This window comes from Eschscholzia californica, unplaced genomic scaffold, assembly GCF_041429995.1.
Source record: "Eschscholzia californica isolate CP2 unplaced genomic scaffold, dmEscCali1.0.p SCAF_3, whole genome shotgun sequence".
NCBI classification, from domain to species: domain Eukaryota; kingdom Viridiplantae; phylum Streptophyta; class Magnoliopsida; order Ranunculales; family Papaveraceae; genus Eschscholzia; species Eschscholzia californica.
In genome coordinates this window covers 49523053-49532755 of record NW_028238420.1, presented here as the reverse complement: position 1 = coordinate 49532755, position 9703 = coordinate 49523053, and the positions used below count along the sequence as shown (strand labels likewise).

Sequence of the window (9703 nt, the reverse complement as noted above, 5' to 3'; positions counted from 1 at the left end):
ACGACCCTAGTTTGTATGTTTTCAGTTGTTTAATGCAGTTTCCAAAAAATAAAATAAAAACCTTGCCGATGGCCGGAGGTCGGCCATCATTAAAATAAAAAAGAAAAGTTTATTCTCCGTTCTCCCCTCCTCTCAATACCACAACCACCTCCTCCGGCCGGCCATCACCACCATCTCCCCTTCTCAATATTTTCTCTCGTCTTCTCTATTTTCTTTCAACTTCTAGTGGTACACCTTAGAATTTCTTTTCAACTCCTGGTTTCTTCATTCTTGATTTTTTTTTTATTCTAACGATTACTCTTTTACAATTTAGGTTTAGCTCTGATACTGGTGTGTCTATTCTCGTCCCAAATTTCTGTCTTCAACAATCTTCTTCTGATACGAATTTGCAGAGATTTCAACTTCGGATACGGTATTTGTCTTGCTTCAATTTCTTTCTTCTTTATCATTGAATGTCTTCATTATGGATTTGTTCTTCTGTTATGGATTCAGTTCTTGAATGCATTTTAGGTAATTTAGGTTAAGGTTATGCTCTATGTTGTTGTTCTGCATTTTAGGTTTAGGTTTTCTTCATCTTTGATTTGATTGTTGTTTTCTTTATAACTTAAGAAACTATTAAAAAGAATTGAGTCATACTTCATTGAATGGGAAATTAATTAGAGTTACCAGTCGGCCCACAAGTGCTCCAATAGATTTGCCTTTGAAATTATATAGGCCCCACTAAGCCAATCGCTCTAGTTTTGAGTCGCCGATGTAGGGTCAGCCAGGCAATGAAACTATGGCGTGGTATACACCCCGAGATCCTGTTGACGCCGAGGTCGGATTGCTTCATACGTTTCTTTTAACGTATACACTCCATTAGTGCTAGGTATCCAGATTATTTCATCCTGAGTGGTTGGGTCTACTTCGACTGTCACTGCTTCGGAGGCTATGTGTCCGAGCATGTCAGAGATGTGTGATAGGAATTGCCATCCCTCTATTCCCAGAAAGTCCGCTACTTTCGAATTTGCATGTAGGTCAGGGTCGTGTTGAAACCGTTCATCAAAAGAGTCAACCAAGATCCCACTTGGGTGCCACAAATCCACCCAGAACTATGTTGTACTTCCACTTACCCACAAGTGTTATTACTAGTTTCCTGTCCGTGTCTCTACTGCTCAAGATTCGCCTCCTACACCTTGTACAATCAGCCTGCGTATTCATCATCCAGATATCCTTATTCTTTATTAGATTTACTCGGACCCATTGAGCCCAAAGAGTTTGTTTTCCACTGACTAGGTCCCATATGTGTCTAAGGTTCAAGGCCTCAAATAGAGTTTTTATCTTTTGTATGCCCAGACCTCCTTTTGGCAGTAGGATAACAAATTATTTCCCACTTAATTGATGCTTTCCGAGTTTGCATGTCTACAACGGTCCATAGAAATCTACCGAATATGTTGTTTATTTCATTAATGGTCCTCTTCGGTATAACGCGCACTCCTGCCCAGTAGATTAGTAAGCTGCTTAGTATTGTACGAAATCCATACCTTGTTTGGGGAGGTCCATCAACTTGTTACTATCAATCCACTCTCCGAATTCCTTCATGGCATATTCCATCTAGCCGAAAAATTATCAAGTTTCACCCAAAGATTTCTTCTCCTGATCTTAGTACACGCGCCATATACCCTAGTGAAAAGCCAAGTAAATTGTCTGATTTGTTTTGGATGACAAGAGACAAAGAGAAAGACAAGTTCTACCTTAGTCTCCTGGAGACACAAAAAAAGCACACAAAAATCTTTGACCACCTTTATGAGGGCGAACGACTTGGCTGGGCTCCCTAGCCTTCTAACATTACAACTTAAGATATTTAAGGACATTTCTTAGTGTTGTCCCTCACATTCGCAGTTGACTTTGCTTTCTCATTAAGGAGGGACTCAGTCGAGAAATTTATTTTACAGCAATCTTCTCTAAAAGTCTTTACCTTGGTTTTAGCTTCAATACCAAGTCATGTTTGTTCTTGAATTATTATTGTGTTTGATCTCGCAGTTATGGCTGATGACCGACGAGTAAGAAGAAGGTCGGTGGTGGAGTTGGCTAGAATAGTACGAGCATGTGTCATATCACATGATTACAAGAGTATTGAGTTCGCAAGTCCGAGTATTCTGCGAATCGAGACAAGTCAATTTCGTCACGATTTTCAAAATCATGACGATTATCGATTTGCATCTTTAACCGCATTCATACTCGCTTTGAGCAATATCGTAAGCATATTACAAATTTTTTATTTATTTAGGTTTTCTGATTTACTTTTTTTATTGATCATAAAGTATTGATGTTGATTTGTCTCATTTTCTTTTTTAGGGTTTTATCATCTTTCAGTTTAGAGGAAACTATCATGCTTACCACCCCTATTTCTTCCAAGGAATGAGGAAGTGTGATCTTAAGTTTGTCATTCGTCGTAACAAGGATCGAGAGGTTCCAAGGTTATTTTTGCAAGAGATCGGTGTTTATGTTGGCCCACTGCCACCTTAACCAGCAACATCGGTTAGTATTCATGCATGAACATGTATCATATTACTAGAAGATTATTTTTTCTGAAAATTTATTACTAGAAGATCATATAAGAACATGTATCATATCACTATGAGAATATGAGATTATATAATGATTCATAGCGGAACTAGACCTAACACGATTCCAAATAGTAAAACTTCAATCATTTCGATTTGTTTGATGTTTGAAAGGGGAAGAAAAAAGAGAGGTAATATCTATCTTTAAATATTAATCCGAATTGACCATGAATCTCAATGACCAAGAATTTACAATTGACGCGGGAAGGCATTCTGGAGTGCGTAGAATCTCACATAAACATTTATTTTTATGAATTTAGAATTCAATTCAAATATTTCCGTCTATTTTCGTCTATTATGAGATTTTGTTATACCTTTTCCTTCTATAGAAGATCCTAATCACAGTGAAAGTGGAATTTCCACAATAACTGCAAATCCCTCGGATATCATTTGATAATAAACATTTTTATTGTGCCCAACAAATTGTTTTTGTTTAAAAACATTAGCCGAAATAATCAAATACTTTTGTTGATACATTCGAGTAATTAAATGTTTCACAAGCAGTGAACTGGATTTATTGCCATAACCTACATTTTTCACAGTTTCATGAAGAATCGATCTATTTGAACCATGATCATGAGCAAGTGCATAAATATACTCCTGAAAAATTATCACGTCTGGTTCCTTCAGGGGATGGATACAGACGACAATCCTACAATAGTGTTCCTCCTGTTTCTAAACAATAATCATAGGTGTAGGAAACTCCGAGGGATGAATATAACGTTGTCTTAGATGTTTAGGTTTCAAATAAAGGTTAGGAGGAAGTATGATTCTATTAAATTAGAGGAAATAGATCAATAAAAGATGGATAGCATTCGAATCTTAGAGAACTGAATAAGAGTTGGGAGATGAGAAGAAAATGGAGGTGGAGGAGTGAGAGGAAAGTAACAACTATAGTTATAGATGAAGGGGTAAAGGAGGTGAGTATGGGAAATTGGTTTGATCAATCACTACATTTGAGGTGATAACAATTTGGTTGTTGGTTGGACATCTATAACCTTTATGTTTGGGACTATAGCCAAGAAAGATGTGACAAGATCACTTGAATTCAAATTTATGATGTCTATAGGGTACTCTAAGACATGGATAATAAGAACAACCAAAAATCTTGAAGAAATTGTAATCTGGTTTTGTATGAAAGGAAGCTTCGATATTGATTCTTAAACACTCGTCAAGGAAGTCTATTGATTAGATATACTGCAATTTCACAAGCATAATCCCAAAAGGAAAGTGGAAGTTTAGCATGAGCAAGTAAGGCTAGGCCAGTCCCGACAATATGTCTATTCTTCCTCTCAATCATCCCATTTTGGGCATTTTCGCGATGACAATAGATTCAATGACCAATACCATTTGTTTCAAGATACCTAAATACATTTCTGTATTCACCACTTCAATCAGATTGTAAGTATTTAATCCTCAGATACACGCTTTGAATGAGAGAAAGGTTAGAAACCCACTAGACTTTTGAGTAATAGAAAATATCCAAGTATATCTTGTAAATGTGCCTAAGAATGTTATGTAGTACTTGTAACCATTGACAGAGGGATACGGAGAAGGTCCCCAAATATCAGAGTGAACAATTTTCAAAGGACAAGTGACTGTAGACAAGCAATGACTATGATAAAGAGAATGACTCTTGGCCATTTGACATTAATTATGTAAGGTGAAAGAGAGACAAATGCAAGTTTATTGGACACATGTTCTGAAGGCAGGATGACCCAACCTGGAGTGCCAATCAGTAGCTAAAGAGGTGGGGTAAGCTTCGCAATTTGAAGGAGGCTGAGTTTGAAGTTGCAAATGACATGGACCATCTTCTCACGGGCCAGAGAGAAGCTCCCTATCATTTCTAAGGTCCTTGGTGTTGAAAAAGTCAGGAAAGAGTTGCAAGAAATAATTATTATCCTTACAAAATGTATTGATAATATGAGGTACAGGAAGAATGTTATGAAGGAAAAGGAATTAGAATCCCAACATGCATAAGAAAAAGCAGAGTGAGAGATGGGAAAACCTGTGCCATTACCTATTTTGATATATCCTTTTCCTTCGTAATCAGATTGAATATTTAAATTTGCAAGATCGGAAGTAACATGGTGAGTTGCTCCTGAATCTGGATTCCAAGTTGTAGAAGAAAGTGGTGATTGATGAGACGGTTAGGATAATAGGTGCTTTGAACAGGGATATGATACTGCTATTGATGTATTCCAGGAAAGGAGTGAATTGGGTCAGAATCATAAGGATAAGGAGTAGATTAAGGGCTTGAGTAGGTAGTTGAGAAATCTGAGTATGAATAAGTATGTGAATCCTCAAATTCAGTAAGATAAGATGATTGGTGGTCTGAAGAGATGCTTTGATGGTTATGGAGATTTGAAAATGAGGAGGCAAAACTTTGGACCAGAATCATATCAGAGAAATGCGATCCAGCTATAGAATATTGGAAAAGTTCTAGACACAAGAGGAAGTATGGTAGTGGAGTATGGAGGGGAATTCAGAACAGGGTCGGGAAATACATGGACCTAACAGTTCTAGACACAAGAGGAAGCTTGGGAGATACAATTTCGTAGAAACCTAAATGACTGGGAGATTCAGAGGGTAACAGACCTCCTTGCTCTTGTTGACACTTAACACCTATCGAATGAGATGATTGCAGAGTTTGGAAACCCAAAGAAGAAGAAGTACCGTTAAAAACTACTACAACGGGGTATCTATGAAAGAGGAGCAGCTAAGCATACAATCCATTAGGATGATATGGAAAATCCCAATGTCTCCAAGGATAAGCTTTACAATGTGGGCATCAGCTCTTCAGCAACTACCAACAGTAGACCAACTTGAGCATATGGGTATGAATCTAATCAACAGATGTGTTCTATGCAAAGGAAGAAGAATCAGTAAACCACCTATTTCTTCATTGCCAAGTAGCGTCAGACCTTTGGACATATTACCTCAAGTCCACCAAGCTAAACTGGTGCTTTCCTAGGTCTATTCAACAAACACTGGAACAACCGGCAGGGGCAAAAATAAAAAATCTAGGCAACCCATTTGGAAGCTCATTCCAGCTGCCATAATTTGGAACATTTATAAGGACAGGAACAACACAATCTATAAGGAAACAAAGTTAAATAGCCAAGTTGATATAGAAGACATCAAGGGGACAATTTTTTACGTGGTCCAGTGCCATAAAAGATTTTAAGGATGTATCTCACTTAGACACGATATTCAACTGGGATGCTTGGATGATGTAACAAGCCCCTTTGGGTGATAGAAAGAATCATCTGATATGATGATATGATCAGGGTAGATAGGTAAGAGAAAGAAAATGTAAGAAGTAACTTGGATAATAAAATCATCTTCATGCATTATAACCAAGCATCAAAATGCATTATAAGATTATACATTATGATATATAGATTATGTTTGCTAATATAATGTCAATGTCTTGGCACATTCCACAAATTTATTAAAAGTAGGTGGGAATATGCAAGTTGTTCATGAATTGAAAAATGGGTTTGTTAAGAGAGAATGCAATTCTTATTACAGTTATCTGCCTTTTTACTCATTATTTCTTATTGTTCCTAGCAAAGAAAGAAATTTCTAAAGTTTCTCTTTATTGATTTCTTTAACAGGATGAAAATTTGCCTTGAGGGGAAGAGGTGGAACTTGGTGCAGGAGTTGTTTTGAGAGAAATTTTGGAAGTCGTAAACATGGTGGAAGAAGCCCAATGATGTATCACTTCAAATTGACTTGAAAATACTAGACTTGGTGGAATCTGAATTGGAAGAACAATAATTCTGGTATTAAGACGGTTTTGTATTGTTATCTTGTATAGAGAGAAAGAGAGATTACATTTTTTTGTTCATGTTTTCAGAAACAACTAGGTTCTGTTGATGTTGAAACAACTAAGTTAGTAGGATAGAATTTGAAAATAGAAACAGTTTCTCTAAATAATTAGATTTCATTGTTTTGGTTGTTTTCTCACGTCCATCTTTCCCACCTTCCATATTTCTCCCAACAACTTTGACCCACCTTCATCTCTCTATAATCAAACTTTACTTTGACATTTTCATAACTCTTCTTTACCCGATATTTGCAAAAGTTCTTCAACCGAGATTTGCATAAAGATCTTTTTCAGCAAAAAAATTCAGAACAATCTTCAAGATTGTTCAGCTCATATTGCATTAACCTCTACTTGCTGTCTTATAGATTAACTATCCCATTCTTTGTATTTCATTGATTTGGTTGTTTTCTCTCATTCTTTGTGTTTCATTGTTTTGATTGTTTACTCATATTTATAATGGTTGAGAGAAAAGTATGAAGTCATAAAATTGTTGCTACTATTGTATCTTCTTTTGCTTAATATAAATGATGTAAAGATATTGGTTAATCATCATGACTTTATTAAGTTAGGATCACATCCTTTCAACAAAAAAAGAAAAAAGTTAGGATCACATCTATCTTGCATTAGTTTTATAATTTAACACTTTATATTATTGTAGACAACTGTTTGATGAAATGTCAAGAAGAGTAAACTAGTTCCTATCTCTATTTTCTGACTTAGGTTGTGTTTGTTTTTTTATTTTTTCAGATCTGAAATTTGAATTAGGACTTATTTCAGATTTCAGATGTTTGTTCTTTTATTTAAGAAAATCTGGAATTTGGGCTGAATTGAATATTTGTCTGAATAGGCTGAAAACAAGCCCACTCATTTCAGACTTTAAAACAAGTCTGAAAAGAGTACAAATTCTGAAATGTGTTGAATCACTATTTTACCCTTGTGAATTAGAAAAAATCTGTTGTATCTCCCTCTTCATCTTTCTCGCCTACCACCACCGGCAAAACCCCCGACAACAACACCACCACCACCGGCAATACCCCCGACAACAACAACACCATCACCACCAACACCAATACCACCACCAACACCACCACCACCACCAACACCAACACCAAACGCAGACCGAATCTCCACCACCGAGATAAGAAACACAGATTTGCTCACCAATGACAACCACAACCTTACAAACACAGATCTGATCACTAGTTTCAAAAGTAACCTTTCCATCGAGTAGGAACTGGACTTAGCTTTCGGCCTAAGAAGTTTCGTCGTTCCGACAAGATGCAAGTATAGAAAACTCGAGTATTATGTCAGATCTGTAATCAGACTCTAACCAGAACATGGTTGACGATTTCTGAGACCTAAATATTAAGGAGAAGGAGTCGTATGAAGTTCTCTTAGAGGATCTCCAAAAAAGAGAAGAACTAAAGGGTTTTGACTGGTCGAATTTGCTTGAGTTTTTAGGTAAAGTTGCAAAATAGCCAAGAAAGGCTGCTTTGAACAATTGAAATCGCAGAGAGAGAAAGTAGAGAAAGAAAATGAGTAGAAAGAGAAGAGGGGTTGAAGAAGACCAAGATGCCATAAATTAGGGTTTAAGTGGGGAGCAAATGACAAGAAAAATTTATTTTATTTGGTCTGGGATTTTAAAAAGAAATTTACTGGGTCAATGGTGATTGAAAATTAAAACTGAGGGTATAAATGTCAAATAAAGATTCAGACCTAAGTATTTCAGACTGAAAAACAAACATTCTCACAAAAACTTGATGGGCCTAGAAAGGTTACCCTAAATAGGTCACCACCCGCAAGTGCACGGGCGTCAAGTAATAATTCCGGTAAGACCGGTTCGTTCCTCAGAGACTAAGTGAAACCTATTCTAAGACTTGGAAGTAAGACAGTTTTTTTTTGTTTTTGAAAATTTAGTTTTTGGTATAAAATAATAAAATACTAAAACAAATGTATGAACTCAAATGGGGGGAGATGACCTAGGATTTCGAATCCGTTCTAATCATCCACAACCGTTGACCTAAATCTCATATCTTTTATGGCTCACTATGATTAATCATTGACGACTCTAACTATTACTTATCAACTATCAAGTATCCATCATTAAAGAACCTAACCTAAATATGATGGATCAAGACTTATGAAGCATAAGCAATGAAAGATTATCCGTGTTTCAACATTCGACTATTAACTAAGAAGCATTAGTCATTAAAGATGTTACTCTAAATATGACAAATCAACTTAACAATATAAAGCGAAGAAGAATTACGAACATTAATCAAAAATCAATTCACATGAGTTGCCTATCAAATTTGTAAGATAATAAATCAATATTCGTGTAAAAGTAAAACCATAACTTCATCAAACCCCTAGACTAGAAAATTAGTTACTCATGATCATTAAAGCATCTCAGACAAGGGTTTCATTGGAAAATTTAGAACAAAGAAAGAACAAGATAGAGATCACCAAATTGAGACTTCAAGATGATATGATGAAGAAGATGGCAGCCTCTTAAGTCTCTCTCTCTCTCTCTCTGAAATCATCCTCTGTTACATCCAACTCCTATCCTCTCTCTCTCACTGAGATTCAACTTTCTCTCACAAAAAATTCAATTACAAGCAAAGAAGAAGAAGATAAAAGCTCCTTGAAGAGATGATGATGATCAATTCATGAAGCCTCCCTGTTCCAGGTATTCTGTTCAGTCCAGCCCTTTCTCTCTCACTAAAACTTAACAGGTAACAACATAAAATTCTCTCTCTGTCTCTCTCTCTCTTTCTATAGATTATACATGAAGCTCAAGAGAAGAAGAAGATGATGCAAGACTCCCTGTTTTACTGCCCAAAGAGGAGATTAAAATATCCGATCCTCCCTGCTCCTCTGTTCTCCACTCTCTATATAGCCGAATGAAACTGAATAATCAGTCTTTCTCCCTCTCTGAGAATATCTTCTTTCCATAAGAGAAGATAGCCTTCTTGTTTCAATAGTATTTTCAGATTTAATAGAGAAGAGAGATCATGGAAAATCTCTCTCTAGATTTGGTTTCTTCCATCTCCCATCGAAAATGCTTATCTTTGCTCATCAAATCTTCACACGATGTTTCCATCGGATAAGATCTCAATAAACATTTCCCTCTCTTGATTTTTAGTTTTCTCTTTAGAGATTTCATACTCTAAGAAAGGAAGAAAACTTTCCTGTTCATGGCAAGGCATCTTCTAATACTTGCCTTTTCTCTCTCTAAAATAAAAAGAGAGAATACTCTAAAAAG

General features: G+C 36.2%; 1 long non-coding RNA gene across 1 annotated transcript; it reads left to right on the top strand.

Annotated features, from left to right (window-relative positions):
- LOC147551292 (uncharacterized) lies at nt 1-6576 on the top strand. The gene is made up of 5 exons (XR_015238945.1): nt 1-228; nt 314-412; nt 2023-2237; nt 2338-2520; nt 6227-6576. It is a non-coding gene; the product is annotated as an uncharacterized LOC147551292 (long non-coding RNA).
- The last annotated feature ends 3127 nt before the right edge of the window (nt 6577-9703 follow it).